The sequence below is a fragment of the Saccopteryx leptura genome, chromosome 10 (genome assembly GCF_036850995.1).
Source record: "Saccopteryx leptura isolate mSacLep1 chromosome 10, mSacLep1_pri_phased_curated, whole genome shotgun sequence".
Lineage (NCBI taxonomy): Eukaryota > Metazoa > Chordata > Mammalia > Chiroptera > Emballonuridae > Saccopteryx > Saccopteryx leptura.
Window position 1 is genome coordinate 65,716,152 of NC_089512.1, and position 24,834 is coordinate 65,740,985.

Consider the following 24,834-nt stretch of genomic DNA (forward strand, 5'->3'; position numbering starts at 1 on the left):
AGTGTCCTGAAGAACAGCGGAGTGGGAAACACTGACCCCCAGTGCTCTGTTCTGAGATATTCCTGATTTTAAATTAGTGTCTTTGGGTCTTTCAGTAACTCTTTCAGCCATTGTGTGAGCAGTCCTTTCTCAGGTGCATGGGCATGGTTTACCTTACAAAGGCAAGTGGAATCCTGAGGCCACCCAAAGAGCCATTCATGAAGCACCTTTGCAGTGACTCAAGATTTATTAGGTCAAATCAGGAAAGTGAGAGCCTTATTGAGAGATCTCTTGGATGGTTTATTTCTCAAACCAGTCACCATACTAGAATAACCACCTAAGTGTCATTTTTTAAAAGCAGAAGCCAAGCCTCAAATTATCAGAGCTCTAGCAGAAATCTTTTCTCTGAATCTATTACACAGGAGATGAGCTGGATAAATACAGAGGACTCTCCCATTTAGACTCTGACCCTCACTCAGCAAGGGGAGTGATTTGTTTCCTACGTTGGTTCCATGCCCACCTTTTTGCGAACCTTTTAATTTAAAAGAGACAGTGATTAATGATGCTTTGATCTGCTGAGTTTTTGTGTGTTTTTTTTCTTTTAAAGGGCAACCTCTTTCTTTCTACATAAATTTGATGTTGGAAGTACACCATGAGTATAAAAACTATATTGCTTATCTATTTCTGGGTGTGTTAGGTATATCCCAACCCTTTTTTCATCTACCACAAAGTTATGGTTCAGGCTCGGCTCGTACCTCTTCTGTAGTCTTAGCATTCAGTGTCTGGTATCTAGTATGGATTTGATAAATACTGTTTGTTGGAGCCAGTAGATAAATGAGTTAATAAATGATACTTAATAATACTTAAGACCTGTGTGGAGGGCACTTCCAAAAGTGTATTTTCAAATAACTTGTGTGCCTTCTTATTAAGAAATGAATATTCTATAGGCTGTGCATTTGGCCTTTGTTTGGAACCTGTGATAATCCAAATTAAAGTAGTTCACAATGGAAAATGTTTGTACCTGCATCCCCTGATAATAACATTAGTGTTTCTGCTTGGACAGGAAATCAAGCCTCCAAACGATAGAGTCATCTTGAAGTCTGTGAATATTTTTAGTCATTCTAGACTACTTCTCAGTAACATAGCTTTAATGTCTACAGAGCTTTTAACCTGTCTTGCTATTCTGTGCTTCTTTAATAGAGGGTGTGTGCATGTCAGAATTTAAGAAGGGGAAGAATATCATATTAATCACAGTGTTACACCAGATCTTAGCAAATGCAGATTTCTGTTATAATATTTTGGTCTAGTTCTTTCAGACATAAAAGTATTTTTTCTTGTGGTTTACCGTTTTGTCATTTTTATGTTTTCCTAATTAAATATGTGAAAGTATAAGAATTGGTCTTTAAGAGTGTAGAACTGGAAATTGCAGTTTAAAAAAGACTAAGATTTTTTTAATGTGTTCTATATTATGTCAAAAACTTACTGATAACTTACTAAAAGTGGTTTTATTTATATAGGCTTATTACATTTAGAATGCAGTTTAAAACTTAATATGTTGTGAGATAATTACCCTTGACTATATGGCACTTTGCAAGGGACCTGTGTTACTTTAAAAGGCATAAATGATAGGTTGTATAATACCTTACCTTCTTACCTTGATCTGTATTTATTACAGGGGCTCTTTCTCTTTTACCTGAATGTGTCCAAGCAACTCCTGCTCAGCTTAAAAGGACACCCAAAAGAAGGAAATGCCCTTAAACTTTATTAGCACTTTGTGGAAGGGCAGATGCTGATATACAAATTCTAATTCAGGTGCTGCCTGTGTCTTCTGGTCTCCTCTGCTGTTTAATGAAGAGGAAGGCGGAGGGCTGGTTCCCGTGGAGCCCCGTGAAGGGCCTTTCTACCTTCAGCCAGTTGGGGGCCCTGGAAATGGTGGCAGTCCCACCTCTGTAGTGCCTTCTCTCTATGACACATTCTGACAGGTAAGGGGCAGGTCCCATTTTAAATTTAAGATGACCCAGAGGTGTTACTCAGTGTCAGGTTTCTAAGGCACAGCCTTGTTTATAGTGGAAATAAAGGAAATGCACATCCTTCCTAGCCACACATGCAAGCCATGACTGACGCTGGAGTCAATATTTAATTATTTTTGTCTTGTGTTTGTGCTCTTTGACTTTCCTTTGAGTTTTAGTCTTATTTCTACCCCAAACAGTGGATTTAAAAATTGGTCCAAATATGAAACAAAAATAATAAGTTGGAATTATATATAGTATTTAGCAATGTAGGCATGCTTAACAGAATTTATCTAAAAGTACAAAACACAAACATGTATAGTAGTTGAAACAAGAACCATCATACAAACTATGGACAAAACATGGCTAAAAGGAGGCTGCTTAAAACAATGGGAAAGCACGGTGGAGGTTCTTCTCTGCACCCTCCTCCTGCTCCCACCGCGCCCTCCTCCTGCTCCCACCGCGCCCTCCTCCTGCTCCCACCGCGCCCTCCTCCTGCTCCCACCGCGCCCTCCTCTGCTCTGACCCTTGGAAAGTGTGCCCCGCTTAGTCCCCTGCTCTTGTGCTCCCTGGCCTTCCACCTTCCCTAGCTCTCTGGGTGGCATCCGGAGCCTCCAGCTCGGTCCCTCAAGCCCTGCCCCCACGTTGCTGGCCTGAGGGCTCTGCACAGACCTAGCAGACTGAGCCCACATAGCAAAGCATTCCCATGGTGTCTGCTGGTTAACATGTAGTTCTGTGATAGATACCCTCACATAGTTATTTTATTAATTTGTAGGCATTTTTCTTTTATCATACAGCTTTCCATAAACCATTTAGTCCATCTGTAGAAAATTGGCAATTGACTGGAGCTAGCACCTTGAACTAGATGCCATGGGGTTCAGTTTTCTTCTAACATAAGGGTCATTGAGTTGGGAACTTTGTCATATGGGACCTTGGGATGCACTCTTTACCATTCTTGGTGGATAATAATAATAGAAGAGAAGCATCTAACATGTATGCAGCACTGGGCATGTGCCAGGAGCCTCGTTCGGGACCCTCTATGGATGTCTTTTATCTCCAATCCTCCTAAGAGCCGTATAAATAGATACTGCTGTTGGCTCCATTTCAGAGATAATAAACTAAGATACAGAGAGGTGAAGTAACACCTACAGGGTCGCACAATAGCATAACTTTAAGGCCAACTCTTCTGGTTCCCACTGTAAGGCTTTGAATGTCACACTCACTCCCTTGAGAGGCAGCTCATCCCGTTCTTAGGGCTGTTGTCCGAAAGATTTCTCTCTGGTCCAAGTTCTCACATGCTGTCGGTGATAGTTCTAGACAGAATCATCTCAGTTCAAAAAAGTAAATTCCCAAACTTAAAGCCTAATCAGAGCTCCCTCATTTTTTTTGCATACCCCCACCCACATCTTTCTGATTGCCAAGCCCTATTTATTTAATCGTTCAAGTGTCTTTCCTGCTCTCTGTTTTTCTTTCTTTGCCTTTCCGACTGGAGAGTGAAGACTTGGCTTCTCAGAATGGCTTTCAAGGCTCTTCATACCCAGGCCCCATTCTGCCTTCTGTTCCTCTCGTCTGGCTTTCCACAGAATAACCACTGGGTGCCTCTTGTGGGACTGGCCCTGTTCTAGTTCAGGATAGACATAGGAGAGATAGACTCCAAGTTAGTCCATGGCCTTGTGGAGTTGACATCAGACCATTTAGTCTTCCCTTTTCTGTCTTTTCCTTGCGCTTGTGCAGCTTGTGTGACTGTTTCCTTCAGCTCTGAGTGGCTGAAGTACCTAATAACTTCCTAGTGTCCTTCAAGGCTTGGCTCAGATATCACTTCTCTGCAGCCTGTGTGACTCACTCCTTTGTCTGGGCTTCCACAAGTGTGTTTGTATTTCGCTATAACCTTTGTTCAACCCTGCCCCGTATTTTATTGTATTCTTTTCACTTTTGGAAGCCACGTGTTCTTGACTGAAGGTAAGAACCGTCACTCATTTCTGTATCCCCAGAACATACTCAGTAGAGAGTAGGTGCTCCATGGATATTGCTTTGCATAGTAATTAATTTGTTAAGGGCCTGCTGTGCATCAAGACTGCTAGATATTTTGTGTGTATTGTCAACTTTGCTTCTGCTAATAAGTTTGTGAGTTACAGACATGATTATTACCCATTTTACAGATGAGAAGACTGAAGTCCAGGAAGATTATGTAACTTGGTCAGCATCACATAGCTGCTGAGTGGAAGGGCAGCCATTTGCAGTCAGAGCTGCCTCATTCTAAAGCCCATGCTCTCTTCCCCATGATCCCCGAGAAACACAATAGTGGTTGCCATGGCTCCTGGAAATCCCAATTAAGAATACATATCTCTTTATTTAAAAAAAAGAAAGAAAAAGAATACACATCTCTTCAATTAATACTCATATGACTCAGTTTTTTTTATCTTCCCTCATCCTGAAAGCTTCCTCTTTGAACCTATCTCCTCTTTTACCCATTCTATATTATTAAGCCATGTGTAAAACTGTGCTTCAGCCTGACCAGGTGGTGGCGCAGCAGATAGAGCATCGGACTGGGATGCGGAGGACCCAGGTTTGAGACCCCGAGGTTGCCAGCTTGAGTGCAGGCTCATCTAGTTTGAGTAAAACTCACCAGCTTGGACCCGAGGTCGCTGGCTTGAGCAAGGGGTTACTTGGTCTGCTGTAGCCCCACGGTCAAGGCACATATGAGAAAGCAATCAATGAACAACTAAGGTGTTGTAACGAAAAACTGATGATTGATGCTTCCCATCTCTCTCTATTCCTGTCTGTCCTTATCTGTCCCTCTCTCTGACTTACTCTCTCTGCCTCTATAAAAAAATAAATAAAAGCTCAAAAAAACAAAACTGCTTCAAAAAGCTGAGAGGAAGATTTCTCATTTGCAGATTTGGACACTGGTCTTTTTAAGATGACCATTGACCAAAATTTTGTGTTGAATTTAGGAACAACCATATATAACACAGGACCATGTATCATATATTGTGAATTATACTGAGCATGGTTCAATCAACTCAACTTCCTCCTGTGAACCAAGGTCAAGCAACGATGTCCCCATCATATGCTTGAGTTTGTTGTTGTTGCAAGCCACCTCTGGCCTTAAAGGAGAAAGATTTATTAGAGGAACTGCAAGTAGCTTACAGATAGATATCATAGAAGTTTGGGAAAGGCTAGGAAGCAGGACATTTCCAGTATATTGGCAGATCAAATGTTGTGACCAGCTCAACACTGTCACTGCTGAAATCACTGCTCCCAAATATTTTGACCTCACATCAGTCTGCTTAGATAAATCCGATAGCCTAAGTGTATGTCATGCATCTACCCCATGGCTGTGAATGGGCAGGGGACCTTGACTGCGGAGTCCCACCATGCTTAGGGGTAGCAAGTAATTCTCCAAAGGCAGTTGAAGTGAGAATGGATTCTGGATAGTCCCCAAACCCACAAATATCAGCTGTTCCAAAATTCTACAAGAATAGTAGAGTTTATTGAAAAGAGGTACAGAGTTTTGTTCTATAAATAAAGTCCCACCTTTCATAGATTTCGACCTCCTTTCTGACCAGCATCTTGACTCTGGCATTGGTGGTCCTAGGAAAACTTCCAGCTCTGCAGCCCAAGTTTGATGAGCCTACCCTCACCTTGTATGGCTTCATCTAGTAATTTAAGTCACTAGGAAAGAGGTAATAACATACACAGACCTATAGATAGCTTACTATTAAAGTCCTTCCTGCAGCAAGTCCTAATAAAATCTGAGTTCCAAAAACCCATCATCAAATAAAAAGAAATAGAGTAAATAAATGCACAATCCATGAGATTAATATAGAGCAGGAAGACAATCTTTTTTCCCCTGTAATAATATTTACTTTTATATCCTACTTTATGGGGGTGCTGTTTAATTTCATGTTCATTTACTTTAATTACTTCTTGCATGCAGTTTGCGAGAAAGTTTGCTATTTTCTAACATCTAAAACATGGCTTACTCGAGTGTCGTTTCAGACCCTGTTAGAATTAATATATAATAAAACCTAGTGTGTAAATTTCTCATTTTTCACCTCAAAGGATTATTCATCATAAAAGAATCAGTTTTTTCCAGAGAGATTTTATCAGACTTACAAGTCAAATTAGTTGAATGCATTTCTTCTGCTAATAAACAGGAACGTTACCCTGAAAGCATCTCTACACTGAATTCCAATAATTCAATGTTTCATTGCCTCAAGAGATCAACCTATAAATGACCTAGGAATAAAAAGGTAAATTTATTAGCCTAAAAAGAGATAGTTAAGATGGCGAATTCAAGAGGATAAAAGTGAAGAAAGGTTATAAAATCAAAGTTTAAATATTTGATATATATTTAGATTTTGTAAAAACTAAACAAAATAAAACACAATTTTAAAAAGACCAATTCTCTCCTGCCATAAGTAAGCAAAGCATTTTGGGGGCAGATTTTATATGTTTATGGTTTTGTGTATTTGTGTGCTGTACATGAAGACGGTGCAAGATGGCAGGGGGCCAGTATGTAATTACCTAAGACACTGTCTTGTGTGTCTAATTTAAAAGATGATTGTATAATTGTAGGATCCACAAGCCAAGTTAGACAGTGCCTGGTTTGATTTCGGTCTCCACTTTGATTTGCCTCATGATCTGTGGGTCCAAGATTAATTGAGAGAAGATTTTGGACATGAAACTGTGACAGCCCTTACAGGAATGGAGAGGGTGTAGTTTCTTTCAAGTGCATCTATTAGGAGAAGGTGTGACCACTGACTTCCTGCTGAACCCCAGTGGGCTCACTGGGTCTTGTTGTAAATTCTAAATCCTCTTTTTAAATCCCATCCAAGCTGCTGTGACCTTCTCAGGCTCTTGCTCACAGTGTTTCAGATGTTGACATGGGGGACATTTTGTCTAGTTCACAGTGGAGAAATGCCTTCTTTTTTCTGTAGGACACAGAAGATTGCCCTTATAGAGGACATGTGAAAGTGGTTTTCCTTTCCTTTGGAGATATGTCTCCTGTAGCGGAAGAAGCAGGTGAAGATCGTTTAGGCAGAAACTGGGAATCCAATGTCTGAATGACAAGAGAGAAAATTTTCAGGGCTAACAAGAAAGCCGTCTTCAGTGTGTAGTTGAAATTCACCTTCTATAGTATTTTTGCACAAGATTAAGAATAAAAATGGTTATGATTGATGAAGCATTCAGTGAGTGTCTAACTGTAAGTCAGACTAGAGGGACTTTTAAATCACTCAAATGAAAGATTGCATTATCATGAACATTAATATGTAACAGTTAAGTGTGTCATTGCTTATCATAAGTCCTGGAATTCACAGGGCTGATTGAGGCCAGCCAACTAAAAAGGAAAAACTTTTTAGCAAACACCAGTTCACAGAACCTCTATGAAGGAGGCCAGCCCAGTGGTCATGACTCTGAAGAATTGATTTATTTTTGTGTTCCTAACTCATATGTAGATTTTCGGTAATACTCACGGGGGATTTAAAGATGCCTCCTGAGATATTACTGGGAAGAGAAAGATAGGGTAGAGACTGGGGGAGGAGGGATTGATTCCTGCTGAGAAGAGGAAGTTAGGGAGGAGGAGAAATAGTAAAGAGTAACTTATTAAGGGCATAGAGGTTAGGTTAAATGTTCAGAAGAATTTTTATTTCTTATAGATTTGTTGCCATTTATGTAGTTGACAAATTATCAACTATTACAAAACCAATTCAAGAAAGTGAAATTGGGTTTTTCTTATCTTTTTTTTAAAGATTTTATTTATTGATTTTAGAGAGAGAAGAGAGAAAGGCAGCGGGGAGGGAGGAGTGGGAAGCACCAGCTCACAGTTCCTTCTCACATGTGCCTTACCAGGCAGTCCAGAGGTCTCGAACTGGTGACCTCAGCGCTCCAGGTCAACGCCTTATTCACTGGGCCACCCCAGGCCAGGCTCTTCTCATCTTTTTTTAATCTTTTGAAAAATAATATATTTTCTTCAAAATTATATAAGTGGTATATAGTTATAGCAGAAAATTTGACCTATAAATAAACATTTAAACATTCAAAATTATCTCTGTTCTCAGCTCAGAGATTTGGTGAGTGGAAGGGGTACCCAGACATGTACAGCAGGTACCCTTATACATAGTATATGAAAATATATAAAGCTTATGTTATATATTTTTAATTGTTCTCAGTGAATACAGACTTTTCTATCTTTTTTTTTTTTTTTTTTTGTATTTTTCTGAAGTTGGAAACAGGAGGCAGTCAGACAGACTCCCGTGTGCGCCCGACTGGGATCCACCCGGCATGCCCACCAGGGGGCGATGCTCTGCCCATCTGGGCTGTTGCTCTGTTGCAATCAGAACCACTCTAGCGCCTGAGGCAGAGGCCACAGAGCCATCCTCAGCACCTGGGCCAACTTTGCTCCAATGGAGCCTTGGCTGCAGGAGGGGAAGAGAGAGAGAGGAAGGAGAGGGGGAGGGGTGGAGAAGCAGAAGGGTGCTTCTCCTGTGTTCCCTGGCCGGGAATCGAACCCGGGACTCCTGCATGCCAGGCCGATGCTCTTCCACTGAGCCAACCGGCCAGGGCCTTTTCTATCTTTTTTAAAGCGTATTGTCTCTTGACCCTTTATCTTTGTATCTACGATAACATCAAGCTTGGTATCTTTTTAGTGAGTAAATTCATTAATATTTTGAAAAAGTGCAGTAAGTGCATCATATCAGAATTAAATTTTTGAATGGTATAAGGAAGGGAGAGGGGAAAGCCAGGGTGTCCGCATTTCTTGAGTACCTAGCATGCTGAGTACTATGCTTGACACTTTAAGGTAATTTTGCAATTTATGATCATTCAGTTCTGATGATGAAGATGGTGCTAATGAACAAGTATTGAGCACTTACTGTGTACTAGGTGAGAACTTTGATGTGTATCATTTTATTTAATTCTCACCACAACTCAAAAGTCTAGCTATCTGTATTATTCCCATATTACAGACAGGAAACCTGAGGCTCAGAGAAGTCAAGCTAGTTACTCAGAATCACACAGCCTGGAATGATAAAGCCAGACTGGATGATAGCTCTTAACTACCACCTTGCCTTGCCCCACTTCCACACTAGTGTATGTGCCATTCATGTCCGTGACACTAGCCAACCTCCCAGTATTGCTAAGCTATTTTTTCTAACCTAGGCTTCCTTTGTACAACTTGCCTGGAAGCCTGTCTTTACCTTTTCTTTTCCCTCTGGTGTGAAAGCACTGGGTGAACTGGTGCTATGCAATGCAGTCCTTCCTCCATTCCATCCGGGGCACAGAGACAGACACCGTGCCTGCTCATGATGGTGACTTCAGCATGGGTGCTGCTGTCACCTGTCAGAAAGCATCCAAAATCATTGAGGATGAGCCAAGTTCTTGCCTGAGCTCCTGCTGCAGCATTTGCCCTCCAGGGTGACTCATGTGACTGCATGTGGCCTGTGTACCCTGGGCCTAAGTTTCTGCTCTTCAGTCTTAGAACAGGAAATGTCCATCACCTGGGTGGGGCTGTCCTCCTGTTGCAGTTGGGATTATGCATGCATGTAATCATTTCCCTACCTGTGACCAGGTTTTCTGTAGCTGCTGTTGGCCTAGGATACTTTGTTTCAACTCTCTCTGCTTCTGTACCTTCTCCCCAAACATCAGGATAGTCATGCCTCCCAGGTAGAGCTGTTGGAAGAGTGAGCGAGGGGAGTGCATGAGTAACTGAGCAAAGCCTTGCCCAGAGTTGGAAGGCATTTGATATGAGGCGGTGCTTGTTTTCTTCAGGGATCCTCCAAAAACTGAGAATCACTTTCTTCAATCACAGACTCTCTAGCGACAAGTCACCCTTCTTAGATAACATGAGAATTGGCTAATCACACTTTGATTAGTTTACTTTCTTGAGGAATTTGTCTCTTTCCATTCCTGGGATTTGAGAGATATCAATTAGCATGTTTTCACCAATTGATAACAAAACCTCACAAATAGTGGCTGAAAACATAGGGATATTTATAATTTTCTTGCCCAGAAGTACGAAGTTAGGTGGTCCCAGGACTGGTTAAGCACACAAATAATGCCTGACTGCTGGGTGGGCACATCTGTGATTCTTTTAGCTTTTCCCCCGTGGCCACAGATGATTGCTAAAGCTCCAGCCATCAACATCCTACATAAAGTGGGGGGAAGGACTAAGTCAGAGAGGGAGAGGGAAGGGGAAAGCGAGGGAGGCAGGGAGAAGGGACTGAGAGAGACAGTGAGAAAGAGACCTTTTTGAGTAGTTTCTGTCTAATCAAGGAAAAATATTTTAAAGCAGTTCCCGCTTATATCTTTGGGCTAGAACTAAGTTAAATGTCTGTCCCTAACTGCAGAGAAAGCTGGGCAAGAGGCCATTTCCTTTTATCCAGCTTGAAGAGTGTGAAGGCGGGAGGAAGGATTAGGGCCTCGCTGCTGACTAGTCATCTTGTCCTGTTCACTGTGGAGTAGCATTTTTTACCCGCTCAGGTTAGGCCAAACCCAAGTTTAGACTGTGCCTGGTAATGTCCTGAATGGTGGTATTATTTTCAGTATCATCTAGAATGACTGTGTATTTTTGGATTCCCACTTTCTAGGTAAAGCTGAACTGTCTTGGTATCAAGAAGAGATGGGTAATTCAAACACTCTTTGTTTACTTTTTTCCTCTTCAAGCTGTGCCCCATCTCAAGCTCTCTGTTTCTCACCCAAGAAATGTTTTGCAGATGGCTCAGCTTCCTGCTCAGGACCATCATTCTAGATGTTTCACACCCTGCATGTGGTGTTGGTATGATGACCCCCCCCCCCCCCCAACAATAATCTCTGCCCCTGTTCTTGGTTATTGTGAAAGACACATCCTGACAGCTGTAATGTGTTGATAGAGTGAATGGCTGGGTTTCCAGCCACATTGTTATATCAATACTAATCTTCCTCCAAAACGGAAACATTCATCTCCTGTGGCATTACAGGGAAAAGCTCCATCTGAGGGGTGTTGTCTGGACTTTGCTGGGGAGGAACAGCGTACAGGAATGCCACTATTTAGGAGACCGTTCATAATGTCACTTGTTCCAAGTGGTATGAGTTACTTGCATTAGGAAGTCAGTGAGCGCTTTCTTGAGGAGGATCAAAGTCTCAAAGACTGTGTCCAGGCAAGTGTGCTGTGAAGAGAGTAGCAAGTGCGTTTTCTGACAGGGGGAACAATTATTTTGCAACTGGCTTCTTAAAGAGTGTACTTGGTTCTAATCCTGAAACATAAATCTCTCACCGAATTATTCAGTTAAATCTACAATTCTAGTCAAAACTATAGTTTGAATTTAGATAAAAATTAGATGCCTTTTTTTAATATAAAAATGAAAAGGTTCACAGTAAGAATGGAATTTTTAAAGAGTCATGACCAAAACCACTAAATATCAGAGAATTTATTGTCATTGAGAAGAAAATAAAATTTTAATTAAAATTTAATATATAAGATCTCCAACTGGGAACCAAGTATCCATCTGCCAAGGAGTGGATTCTCGTCACTGTGGGGACTTGGTGACATGGGTAAACTGCACGGTCCACTAGATATAACTATTACATTTAAATGAACTAAAATTACATACATTTAAGACTTTATTTTCTCTGTGGCACTCACTATATTTCAAGTGCTCAATAGCTGCCTAATGGCTGTTGCATCGGACAGAACATCTTCATCATCGCAGGAAGTTCTACTGAACCTTAGACGAATCTATAAGCGATTTTCCCCACCAGAGAACATTTGGCAATATCTGGAGACATTGCTGGTGGTCACAGCTGGGTTGGCGTTGGTGCTGTTGGCATCGAGGAAAGCTGCTAAGCATCCTGTAATGCACAGGACAGCTCCCACAGGGAAGAGTGCCCAGCCTGAAACATCAGTGGCACTGGAGTTGAGAAACTGCCCTCCAGGGGGCGTAGACCTCTGTGGGCCCCAGCTCCTCACTGGAGTTTTAAAGCAATTCCCACTACAGAAATGTTAAGTACCCGGTGTTTTGGATATAATATGGGTTCAAAGTAGGGTTAAAATTTGAGGTTAAATATAGAAACGATGTGTCCCAAGTCCATAGCCCTGTGAGAGGCAAGAGCGGGTCAACAGGACTGCTAGGGGAGCCCCGCTGACACTCTGTCCCTTCCCCTCCTCCCTGCTTCCCCGCTCGCTGCTCCTGACCTCCCACACTGAGTTCTGGAGTGCGCTAGATTGTCCTTCAACTCCAGGCCAGCATCAGTAGCCAGGACGTCAGTTGAGCAGCCAGGGCTCATACTAACAGTTGTCTTGGCAGCAGGTGGATGCCAGTGACGTCTAAGAATCAGGTGTCCTGACCAGAGCTGATTCAGATCTGGGCTCTGCCACTCAGCTCTTTTGTAGCTTAAAGTTAGTCACTTAACTTCTCTGAAATTCAGTCTTTTCCTTTATAAATGGACACAGTGATAGTATGCAGAGTTAATTTAAAGATTAAATGAGAAAGTGCATATAAACTGATTAGTGCAGTCTCTGGCATAGTAAGAATAAAGTTTTATTGGTAGCTTTTATTATTGTCGCTTTGTTACTGTTTGTGCTACTGTGGTTACTGGGCCCAAGAAAGGCTGGCTGTGTATTGATGTGATTCTCTCCTGCCCATGGAGGAAACCTGGGCCCTGGTTGAGCTGGAGCCAGGACTGACCCCTTCCACCTCAGCTTCAATGTCACTTCACTGAGGATCCTTTCTGTTCAGCATGACTAGGCTCCTTCCCCCAGACCCTGCCATTGTTTAGTCACAACGCAAATCTGTCTCTCCATAGAATGTGGTCAGGTTTCTGATGCTATGTTTGTACGTTTTTACTGTTATCTCTTCTAGACTTAGAGTTGGTGTTGACAATTAGGGATTTAGGAATTAATGGCATATTTTAATAAAAAACTGAACTGGTGAAAATGAAGAAAGGCTATGACAGGTAAAGCAGACTGGAGTTTGTGCGCTGACTGATCTGAACTGAATTCTTGCTCTACCTGTTACTCATTTTGTGACCTTGATTATTTAACTTGAGTCTCAGTGTGCCAGATATGTGAAATGGGGAAAATACTTTAAGAATTTTATGACAAATATGCCTTCCACATCAGTCATATATTCAGTGAGTGGAGGTTTTTAGAATGATTCAAGAGCCAACATAGGAGTAAAGCCGAAGGATGATTTATGGATTTGAAACCTTTCTGTCAGAATTAGGCATTGAACTTGAGCTGTAACAACACCTGCCAGGTTAGCATATTTATGTCTCCTAAAATAATTTTACAGTTTGTCCAGCAGATTGACACTTTGGTAGGCTGAAGGTAAGAATATATGGTCAAACTGGTAGTAATTTTTGTATGAATGTTAATAGTTCTGAGAAAGGGATTCGTAAGGTCCTGGGGCTGGCAGGTTAGTGTTGGCCTGTTCTTGGGGACTCCCAGCCTCCTCACTGGTCATTTGTGATCAGAGACTGAGGACCGCTCCCCCACCTCCTCATCCCCAGCTCACCTCCTGTCAGAGGATGAAAGGACCATGTCTCCACCTCTTGTCCATGAATTTGGTCAGAAGACATGAGGCATGTTGTGAGAGCCAAGGGGCTGTTCACCCAGACTGACAAGCTGGTCCATCCCTGACCTGAACCCCCATTACCAGGGCCTAGAGAAGAGCATTAGTCTGTTTTAGACCTCATCTGGAATTGTTTTCAATCTTTAGGTCCATTGGCTTTGAGACAATCTTGAGTTCTTTCTGACTGTGGGTCCTGGCTTGCTCCTCGAACTCTCCCCAGTGTCAGCAACAGAAAGCATGTGGCTGATAACCAGGCTACATAGGGTACGTGAGGTTTACAGACTCTGGTGCTAGCTGTGGGAGCATGGGGCTTTGCTGCCCCATAAGAGTGAACCTATGTTGGAGATATGAAGAAGTACATAGAGGACCACACATCTGTTTTGAGTTCCTATATTGTACCTTTTGTTTACAAATAACCCAAAGGCCTGCTGGCAAAGCAAATAACAGGATTGTATTAGCTCATGGATCTGAAAATCTCAGTAGCAGGAGTCCCCCTCTCTGTGGGCATTGTGAGTGTGTCCTGGCTTTGGCTAGCTCTCTCTTCATTGGGGCAAGCCCAGTCCATGCTCCTAAAGCTTTCAAAAGACCAGCAAAAGGAAGTCTCCCTTCCAGAAGTCCCTCCAGAAGACATGTTCATTCATCCATCAGTCAGTCAGTCTGTCTGGCTAGCAGAGAACAGGACACTGATGAGTCAGGCCCGGCTTATGGTTCCACCTTCTGGAGCCGGGAGAATGGCATCAACCTCCTCTGAACCCCCGGGACTAGATGGGGAAAGGGGCATTTTCCGAAAGCACAGGCAGGCAGGTGTGAGAAGAGGAAGAGGAGTGTGAATGCCAGGCTGGCAGATGCAGTGCGTGTCCACGGCCTGGGTCCCCTTTAGTTGGAGCGTGTGGCTGACTGACCTGACCTGTGCCTGCTGTGTCCCCACTCTGCCTCCAGGGCAGCGAGCAGGCCGCCAGTCCTCCTGCAGCATTAGCACACCTCTTCCCTGCAGGCCTGAGGCCCTGGACTGCCCCCAAGGCTGGAGGAGGTGGCCTTGTCCAAGACACAGGCGGGGCATCCCACACAATGTGACAGGGAGGCCACGTGGCACGGTCCTTGGCTCTTCCCTGCCCGAGAAGAGGTGCTCTGCAGGCTCGAGACAGCTCAGGAGCCTCACACCTGGCAGAATTCTCCCTTTCCTTTGTGACATTTCCCATCAGAATTGCGTTGGGAAATAATCATCAAAATGAAAATGATTTTTGAATAAAAGTATAAGTTTGAGTGTTCTGCACAATACTTTTCCAAATATTGGATAAATTTTTTTTTTTAAGATGCTAGCACTGAGATCACTGGTCCATTTCAATTTTTACTGAAACAAATAAACCCAATAAAAACACTTATGCTGAGTGCTGTAGCAGCACAATAAAAGAATTGCACTGTATTGAATTTATTGATTTATTTATTTACTCCAACTGGAAAATCGAGTATTGTGTTAATGTATTTTATAAGAATCACACTGCTCGATGAAATGGCTAATTTATTTTAGCGTATACATAAATAGCTAGCAATTTTCCATGAGACAGGCTAATGAAAATGATGCAATGAAATAGTCTATACTGCGAGGAGTGACGGGGACGAGCTGTTATTGGGTGAGTGCTAAGAAGCACTGAACTGGCCATCATATCTTTGAACTTTTGAACTGCTCCTTGTTTTCATATGATTTATTGATTTTGCTATCTCTCTGTTTAGCTCAACTTTAGTTTTTGCCCAGCAGTGCAGATAAGTGGCATAGGAGATTGAATTTCATGGGTATTTGGGGTTAAAACCTATCTTTAAGAAGAATGCTAAACATGTTTTAATAAAACATGAGTCGCTGGGGTTTTAGGTTTCTGTGTGATATGGATCTGATAAGGACCGAGGCCGCTTAGAGGCCATCCTGGGGTTCCTGGCTGGGGAGGCACTCCTTTTCTGAGCTCTGGAAGTTTCACGGGGCCACGTGCATGTTCCCTTAGTCCGACAGGCTTCATTCTTAATTGCATGTGTCATTTCTTCCCCTGCTTTGCCCTCTCTCTCAGGCCACATGCTTTACCCAGTGCCTGATATCTGGGGCTCTCTCAGGTCTTGCCTCCCCCCTTGCACAATGAGGGACGGCTGCTATTTAAATACCCTCTTTCGGCAGATCTTTCAGGAAAACTGCTTTCAAGAGCAGCCAGGGCTCTCACCTAGGGATGAAGACATGGAAGCTTGCTGTGCGTTGGGGCCGAGTCTGGCTCGCTGACTGCTCCACGCTCTCCAGCTCCCTCTGACCCACTGTCTGTGTCTGTGGTCCTCTTCCGCCCTGCCCTGCTGTCCTCCCCAGCCAGCCCTGACCTTGGAGGGTCCTGTTTCCCTTCTGTTTGCTTGGGGGTGGGGAGCTTGTGCTGAGTGACAGAAAGCAGCCTTACTTTTTACTGTTGTCTTTGAGCCGACAGAACTTTTCTTGAATATGTAACATCTTGGGAACTCATACTTGATATTTTTTGTTTATTAGCTAATTACTAACGGATCACTTGACAATAGTATTTTATGTTGCCATTTTTCTTTTGGGAAGAGGGGGTTGGATGAGGTGGGACAGAGCTTCATCATGTAAAAGTAACCATCCTAGAAATTTCAGGTAATAAATTTCCAGGCGCATGAGTGGTTAACACTCTTTCCTCAGACACAGTATGTGAATGTGGAATTTTTTATGAAGGTAATGGTCTCTTTCTTTAAAAATCTGATTTATTTGAAGGTACTTTTAAATGATCAAGTAATTTTAACCTTCAGGAAGAGATGGGGTGGGGGCGATGAGCAGGCAAGACTTGGGTCTCTGCAAGGGTTTGAAAATTCACACCCCTTTCATGATTAAACTGGCAGAATCTTTATTTGGATGTTAAAAGCTTTTTCTTACATTGCAAACATTCTCAGCAAATTCACAGTCAGATATTTGGAAACAGCTAACACTTTTAAAAAGGAGGAGGAGGGCCTGTACGAACCAGGAAACAAAATTATTGGGAATGGCTAAAAAAGACAAGACTGGCCCCAGCACCATTAGCTGGGGGGGAAAAATTCCATTTCATTGCAACTATGTTATTGTTTACTTTACCATACACATCCTAATATGGTTACCTCCCCGTCAGAGGCGCCAAGCCCAGGGGTTGAGAGGCCCCCTCCGGGAGAAAGCTCCTAACTGCTGCTCAGACAATAAGAAACAAGCGGTACAACTCCACAAAAGGCTTCCCGGAAAATAAGTGTCAAATAAATCCTGCAGAACTCTGGCTTGTGCCACTGAGCTCTGTGTATGCAAACCTGTTTTTGTGCCATCGCTGCCCACGCTGAGCCGCGCTTGTTTGGAAATAAGCCCTGCTTTTCATTCTCCTTTTTACCCCCTCACTTCATCTGAGGGCTCTGGATTAATTCCTTGAGACATATCTTTGCATATATGTCTCATGAGTTATGTTTCCTGGAGCCTTTTACTAGGAACATTAAGGTAAGAATGTTGATTTAGCCTGGGACCTTTGTCACTCAAACTAATGCTCATCAGTGATAGAGACATTGTAAAGAAATATTGCAGAGGTCTTTTGCGGCCCCCCTCCCAAACGGAGAGGTGCAATTGCTTTTAATTGTCATGCATGGATTCAGAAAAAAAAATGCCACCAGTTGTGAATGAGACGGAGCAGAAGTGTACTCACTGGTGTAAACACTGGTGAAGACACCCCGGTAGTGTGGCAGCCACAACAGTTTCATTGGGAGGCTTTACTGCTGTTTCTTCCGATTCTTCTTTTCCACTTGTGATATTTCTTTTTCTCCTTCTTCCTTTTTTTCTTCAAACTCTCCTGGTCTTTTCCAAATCCTCATGGTCTTGAGGCTTGCCTGTTATTATCTGCAACTCTAGAACAAAGGTAGGTTGCTCAACTCTGTGCTTCGGGGGAGGGCCAAGTTATTTTGGGAGGGATGTCTTCCTACTGCATGAGTGGCTGACCTAAAAGGAGGCGGGAGGGGGCTGCTTGGAGCCGAGGTATGAGCTAGCACGCACTGTGGCAGCTTTTATGTAGTGGAGTTTATTTTTATGCAACTTAAAGAAGCTGACAGCATCTTTCGTAGAATGGACTGTAGAATGGACTCATTAGCTCCTGAAATTCTACACTTGATATCACACCGATGTGTTCATTGTATTACAAAGCTGGGGCTCAGACATTTAGGGATGCTTGAATTTAAGACAGCAGAGAGGATTTCCTCTTTGGATTCTACATTCAGTTTATCAAAATTAAATGAAGGACCTAGGAATTTTTTTTTCCTTTTCTTTTGAATTTTAATGTAAAGGTGTGAGTGTTTAGATGACTGGCATATGTACTTTTTCTTCTGCCTTTGGTCTAATTGCTTTAATTCCCTGGACATCTTTACTTATTTCTCAGTAATTTTGTTCTCAAATTTTGCGTAATCCAGTGCTCTGTTAAAGCCAAGGTAGTGAGTGGTTTGCTGTTTTTAACTAATTGTGCCTTGCTGAATGGTAACACAATAGACAGAGAAGAAAGCTAGAAATTCATCTCTACTAGGAAAGGGGACTGGAACAGAGTGGTGTCGATTCCTAATTGAAAACAAGGGCAGATTAGGCTTCATGAGGGATAATACAGGCTATCAATCATAATAAATATATTTGGCAACATTGTGTTCACGTTATGTAGTTTTCAGTTAAAAAAATCAAAGTCGGTGATTAAAAGAGGGAATAGTTCTCTGGCTTGTGAGATGCTGGGCTGTATTTGTTCATTAGTTGAAGCCGCATTAAAAGTGAGCAGTCTGTTCCAGAATCAAGTATGTCGTTCCCAAGCAGATTTGAAACGTCGCTGTCCAAGTGCAGTCTCGGGTTCATGCCGCAGAGCTTGGCTTTTTCTGAACATCTCAGAGTCAGCCGGACCCGGAGTGCTAAGAATCGTGTTTCACATTGTCACCATGCTTGCACACTCCTGACAGCTTCCTGGCTGCACACCCCTCTCTGTGCATGCACTGTAGCCCAGTCAAGGTGAAGAAGCCCTTTGAAAAATAGAAATCCAGTGTACTTACCCAAAATGAGCTTTAACAGCCTCAAAGTTTGTATCTTAGAAAGCTGCTGATTATGCTTGTCGGAAAACACATCCGAGTGGAAGGTTCTGAGTCCAAACAGAATCCAGTACTGCTTTCGAAATACAACTGTACACCGTGCTTTTAAAGAGGTTTATTTTTACTTTGGGGCCATGGATGGGGTGATTGGAATTAGTAGCCTTTAATTAGACGGGGAGATATTCAGATTTTACAGGGATTTATGTTAGAACATGGACTGGCGGTGGCTCTTTCCTCATTATGAATCCTCCCTGCCATAATGAGGTTCATCATTAGTTGATGGAGTGGATTTTCCCCAGCTCTACCTTGAAAGGCACGTAATTTACATACTACTTCAGAGCCTTAGCTTTAATGGATTCCTTGATGAATAAAATGAAAAGCTACTTTCTTTAAATTTTTGAACACTGTTTAGATAATACGATTTTAATAAGACATTCAATTTGCTTGTTAAGTATATTTGAAAGTGTCTTTTTTTTTCTTATGGGGAAAAATATAGTTTGACCTGTCTCACTGTATATCACAGTGGAAGTTATCCTCACAGATATCAGAGAACATATGGCAGGCACATTTTTAAGAAATGGGGAGATTCTTAGGCAAAGTACCATTTTGCATGTGAGTCTCAAGATTATTGATTTTTGTGTAGAAACTCATCTGACGTTACATGGTCATAACGAAAGAATTGAAGACAAGCTTATTGTTTGTGTGTGGTTTTGCGTATCTAAAATATGCGTGCACGCCTGCTCTGGTCCACATCGGAGCAACAGCCAGTCGCACCTTCTGGTTTATTTTAATTGAGGAAAAAGCAGAAACTTTCCTGACGCAGGTCCTGTTTGAAACTGCTGTGTAGCTGTGATTTGAAAAAGGGAAATTGAGTTGGAAGCTTTGTAATATGTTGTCAGGTTATCAAATTAGGAGCATTCTGGTCTAACCCATAAATTTGGCAAATTTTCTGGCTCTGTTACTCTTCCCTGTTTAGATTGGAATGAGGAGAAAAATCAGCTTTGATTCAGCATGGTATGAACACAGATGTCATTTCAATAAATGTGGGGGTTTAGTAATAGCGTGTTATTGAACATGTCCTTTTCCTGTTGGAGACAGGTCACCCCTGCATTGTTATCACTGATGCAATGGATACAGGTTTCCGAGGGTTTGTCACAGTCAGTAACAGGGAAGGTGTCTAAATGTAAGTGAAGCCTTGTTTTGATAGAACGCTTTATTACCAGAAAATGATCAGCATATATTAACATTAATAGAATAGTCCGTGTCATTCTTTTTTAGGTAATTTACCTCTGCTATAGACCTGTCTGCTTAAAAAAAATCGTCCTCTCTTCTAAAACATATATTTGTTTAGAGAGTTTTCACTGAAGTGTACATGACAATTACAGCTGTTCATTAACAAAATTGGGTATTTGTTTTAAACTTTAACCAATCACTTTGATATGCTAATTATGGTGTAATTTAATTTGAGCCCTGTAATGATGATGCCGTTATTATGGACATAAATGATGCAGTTAAGCTGAGAGTAATCTCATTTGCATACTGTACATGCCAGTAAATTAAGCCCTTTCTTTAACTGCTTCAGCTTTAATTTTCCACTTCTTTTCACACAGCTCCTTTTCAGCCCCTCTTATAAGCCCACTTTGTAATAGTCCTGATGACTGACTGTTTGATGTGAAGAGTTTCTCACCACAATAATGCAGGACAGAAGATGTAACATTTAAAGGATCCATTATCTTGCTGAGTGTTCCTTTAAGGAGGAAGACTTAGAGAGGGTGAGGGGAGATTGAGTGTCCTGTCCTTTACTGGGCTGTGAAGGCCCCCAGTTAAAGTAATTTGAGATGCCAAATGCTCTTCACTCAATCTCGAATCAGACTTGGGACCTATTATTTACAAGTGAATGCTTTTCCCCACCATACTGTAATTGTACAGGCACAAATTGTGTTGTGTTTAACAGCAGTGAACTTCATGTGGTCCCTTACTGCAATTATCCCCCCTGCTAATTGGAGGTGAAAGTTATTTAGCCCACGTATTACAGTTCTTGAAATCTAAACTCTTACAGATGAGATTATAATTTGAAAACGACAAAATACACTGACTGCCATTTCCAAAAGGAACTGTTTTTCCCTCTGCCTGGATTGTCAAAAAAGAAATTCCACCCAGTGGTGTGAGAACCCTAACACAATGTACGTGGTCGTCCTCCAGATGTAAGCCCGGGATGGCTGTCCTCCGAGCTGGGAGATCCACCATGTGGCTTTTGATAGCGTTGGCCAGTGAATTGTCATTCAACTTGAACAAAGGGTACAAAGGGCCATAACTAAAGTCTTCTTCATCCTGCGCAAGCTCTCCTGTGGCTCGTGCTGAAGCCAGTGGGAGTTGAGTGGGTGTAACTGAGGACTGAATTTAGCTCTGTGATTTTAAAAGGGTCATAGGCCTAAAAATAGTTCAAGCTGCTTGACTCTCCTTCAGACTACTTCCTCGGCAAATAGGAGAGTATTAAAAAGAGTAATTGGCTGTGTCCATCCTCATTTCTTGGAACTAAAAGCCTTGCCCTCCCTTTCTAAGCATTCCCAATTTCTGTACCTCCTGACCCAAAGTTTGCCAGGGCTTCCCGTCCCTTCCCTCAGCAGCCCGTGGGGAAGCTGCCTCCTCCAGGACCTTGGCAGGCAGGAACTTCCTGGTAGTGCCATGGCTAAGCACACATAGGGCTTCCTCCTCCTGCTTCCAGTGAAAACTGGGACAGGGCATCTTTGCCTAACTTTGGAGATGACATGTCATCTCCAAATTGCTTTTAAATTAAGTGAATGGTGCCATACTGTTCACAGGTCAGGTTGTTTGAAAGTAGTTTAAACTCATTGAAAAGTGTAAACCTGTGTTTTTTCCTCCCCTTTATATAACTTAAAAAGTACCAAAGGAGCCCTGGCCGGTTGGCTCAGCGGTAGAGCGTCGGCCTAGCGTGCGGAGGACCCGGGTTCGATTCCCGGCCAGGGCACACAGGAGAAGCGCCCATTTGCTTCTCCACCCCTCCGCCGCACTTTCCTCTCTGTCTCTCTCTTCCCCTCCCGCAGCCAAGGCTCCATTGGAGCAAAGATAGCCCGGGCGCTGGGGATGGCTCTGTGGCCTCTGCCCCAGGCGCTAGAGTGGCTCTGGTCGCAATATGGCGACGCCCAGGATCGGCAGAGCATCGCCCCCTGGTGGGCAGAGCATCGCCCCATGGTGGGCGTGCCGGGTGGATCCCGGTTGGGCGCATGCGGGAGTCTGTCTGACTGTCTCTCCCCGTTTCCAGCTTCAAAAAAAATGAAAAAAAAAAAAAAAATTTAAAAAGTACCAAAGGATGCAAAGATGTTTCAACAAGCTTTGAAAAATAGATGTGTGTGGCTGTAATTTTGTATCCAATATTATATTCACAAATGAGGAACTTTTTTGTTTTCAATGAAATTGAGGGAGGTGAAGGAAAGGAGTTATGATTTTATGTAATAGTGTAGAATATTTTCATTTTTATTAAATAATATAGGCTAGACTTTCTCAGGTCAGACCGAGCTCCTAACAAATATTCCCACTGGGAAATTTCCAACTTCTTAGAAGGATGAGTAAGCAAACACATTAATTACCACAAGAGCTCAAGTTCCTTGAAGGTAAAGGAATATTTTTCTGATTTTCCAGCACTTGGAAACATGCCTTGCACATAGTAGGTATTCAAGAAGTATTTCCTCATTAAAATCAATGTGCTTTTTCTCGTAAGCTTATCAGCATCAAGTGAGAAAATGAGGAATAAATTGCTTTCTAAAGTATAAAGCCTTTAAATATGCATGATGGTGTTTAATTTAGATGGTAAACCCCATCCATCCATTCTTCCTTTGGCCCCTTCCATGTGTGTGAGCCATTCTCGAGTGTTTCCCATTAGACAAGAGCACTTCTAGGTAGGTTTCTGATGAATGCCTGTAAAGATAATAACAACAACTAATAGCTATGGAGCACAGCTGTGGGCCGGGCACTGCGCTAAGTGCTTGTTATAGGTGATGCCATTGAACCCTGCAGTCACCTTCCAAGGTAGGCATCATTAGTCTCATATCTCAGATGTGGCATCTGTAACGCAGATCCAGCCCCAGGTCACACCGCTGAAGGGCTGGAATCTGTACTCCTTTAGGAAAACCCTCGTGCTCACTCCTGGGCACTGCATTTAAATCCTGGTTGTCTTGTAGAGACAAGCACACTCTGTTACTGTAGTGTGTGCACAAAGTATATACTAGGTAACTGTATCTTAGGTATATTGTACATACACTTATTAAATAGCAGCAGCTAAGTATCTTACATCTTTCATCTCCATAGAGGCTGGGCAAGGTAACTGTTATTTGTCCCTATTTACTAATGAGGAAGCTGACATTCAATCAAATTAAATATCGTGCTTGCACAGGAAGTGACTGAACAGGGCTTCAAACCCAGGCCCTTGGCCCGCAAGGGCTCTGCTCACTCAGTCACCACTCTGTGCTCCCTGCTAAGCTAGATGGAGCTTGAACATTTTGTGCTCCTAAGATAATTAACTCACTTCTCTGTGCCTGTGGTAGTTAAGACCTTTCCTATTTGGGGATTTAGACTTTTTATTTTTTATTTATTTATTTATTTTTTTCATTTTTCTGAAGCTGGAAACAGGGAGAGACAGTCAGACAGACTCCCGCATGCGCCCGACCGGGATCCACCCGGCACGCCCACCAGGGGCGACGCTCTGCCCATCCTGGGCGTCGCCATGTTGCGACCAGAGCCACTCTAGCGCCTGGGGCAGAGGCCACAGAGCCATCCCCAGCGCCTGGGCCATCTTTGCTCCAATGGAGCCTTGGCTGCGGGAGGGGAAGAGAGAGACAGAGAGGAAAGCGCGGCGGAGGGGTGGAGAAGCAAATGGGCGCTTCTCCTGTGTGCCCTGGCCGGGAATCGAACCCGGGTCCTCCGCATGCTAGGCCGACGCTCTACCACTGAGCCAACCGGCCAGGGCCGGGATTTAGACTTTAAATGTGAGCTCTAAATATATAGCTGAGACAGCTCCTGATTCCCAGTCTTCAGGGTAATGTGAATTCCTGGCAGGGAACACCTCCTGCTCTTCATGAGCTCCGCCCCCAAATGTACAAACTGGACTGTTGTTCGGTTCTTTTTTTTCTTGGAAGATGAATTCTCTGTGCTGCCACCGCCCCCTTTTCTGAAACTAAATGTTGTTGGGGTGATGCTGGTTGACATAATTATATAGGTTTCAAGTGCTCAACTCTACAACACATCTCTGTTCACCCCCCAAGTCAAGTCTGCATCCATCACCATTTATTCCTCCAGCCCCTCCACCACCACCACCCACAGTCTCCACACTGTTGTCGCCTTCCCTTTGCGTGAAGTCTGTTATACTTTTATCTCGATAGATGACAGAATGAACATCAGCTGCACAGTGCATAGACACGGATCTGTAGATGTTTACATGGATCCCTGTGGACATGTACGGAATCAGTTTAATCTTATTTATTCGATGGTAGGGACATGTAGAGAAAACAGTGGGGACAATTCAAGGGGACTCTGTGCCTCCTTGTCCGCAGACTTTCCCGGCGTTGTCCCTCAGACCGGATCTCAGCAGCTGTGCCAGTTCAGGCATGTGAAGTAGTAACTGTGGGTGGCGTCCCTTTCTCTTACATTCAGAAACTTTTCCAACCCAGTGTCTGGAAATGCTCTTAGGCCTGCACTGTTCAGTGTGGGAATCACTAGCCAGATGTGGCTGCTGAGCCCTTGAAAGGTGGCCCCAATCAGATGCCATATGTATAAAATATATGCTGGCATCCAGAGACAGTAGAAAAAAGAAGGATGTAATCTATCTCAATAACATTTATATTGATTGCATATTGAAATTAAAATATTTTCGATGCATTAGATTAACTGAAATATATCTTTTAAAAGTAACTTTAGCCCTAGCCGAACAGCTCCATTAGTTAGAGCATTGTCCTGATACACAGAGGTTGCCAGTTCGATCCCCCGGTCAGGGCACTTACAGGAACAGACCCATGTTCCTGTATTTCTCTCTCTCTCTCTCTCTCTCATCAACCAACAAAAATTTTTTAAATAAAAATAAAAGTAATTTTATGTGTTTCTTTTTACTTTTGTAATGTGGCCAGTAGATATTTTAAAATTACACATTGGCTGTCATTATCTTTTTATGAGACAGTGCACTTCTA

At 42.8% G+C, this 24,834-nt stretch overlaps 1 protein-coding gene, 1 long non-coding RNA gene and 1 other non-coding gene across 19 annotated transcripts in view; 1 reads left to right on the top strand and 2 right to left on the bottom strand.

Moving 5' to 3' along the window:
- The window catches only part of LOC136382463 (uncharacterized), a 44,494-nt gene extending 27,087 nt beyond the window's left edge, over positions 1-17,407 (bottom strand). Inside the window, exons 1-4 of one of the 2 annotated variants that reach the window (XR_010747236.1) lie at positions 17,233-17,407; positions 9,552-9,662; positions 7,842-7,941; positions 6,972-7,053 (exon numbers count right to left, since the gene is read on the bottom strand). This is a non-coding gene — a long non-coding RNA (uncharacterized lncRNA). Of the gene's footprint in view, positions 1-6,971; positions 7,054-7,841; positions 7,942-9,551; positions 9,663-17,232 lie in introns of those variants that run through there. The other variant, XR_010747237.1, reaches the window with a different exon arrangement.
- Positions 1-24,834, top strand: part of FOXP1 (forkhead box P1) — a 650,161-nt gene that overhangs the window by 331,706 nt on the left and 293,621 nt on the right. Inside the window, exon 6 of one of the 16 annotated variants that reach the window (XM_066351735.1) lies at positions 1,792-1,961. The exons of 14 other annotated variants lie outside the window; for them this stretch is intronic. The gene's annotated coding sequence lies outside the window, so the exon portion shown is untranslated. Of the gene's footprint in view, positions 1-1,791; positions 1,962-17,012; positions 17,031-24,834 lie in introns of those variants that run through there. One more of the 16 variants, XM_066351744.1, reaches the window with a different exon arrangement.
- TRNAA-AGC (transfer RNA alanine (anticodon AGC)) lies at positions 23,546-23,621 on the bottom strand. Its single transcript has one exon. It is a non-coding gene; the product is annotated as a tRNA-Ala (tRNA).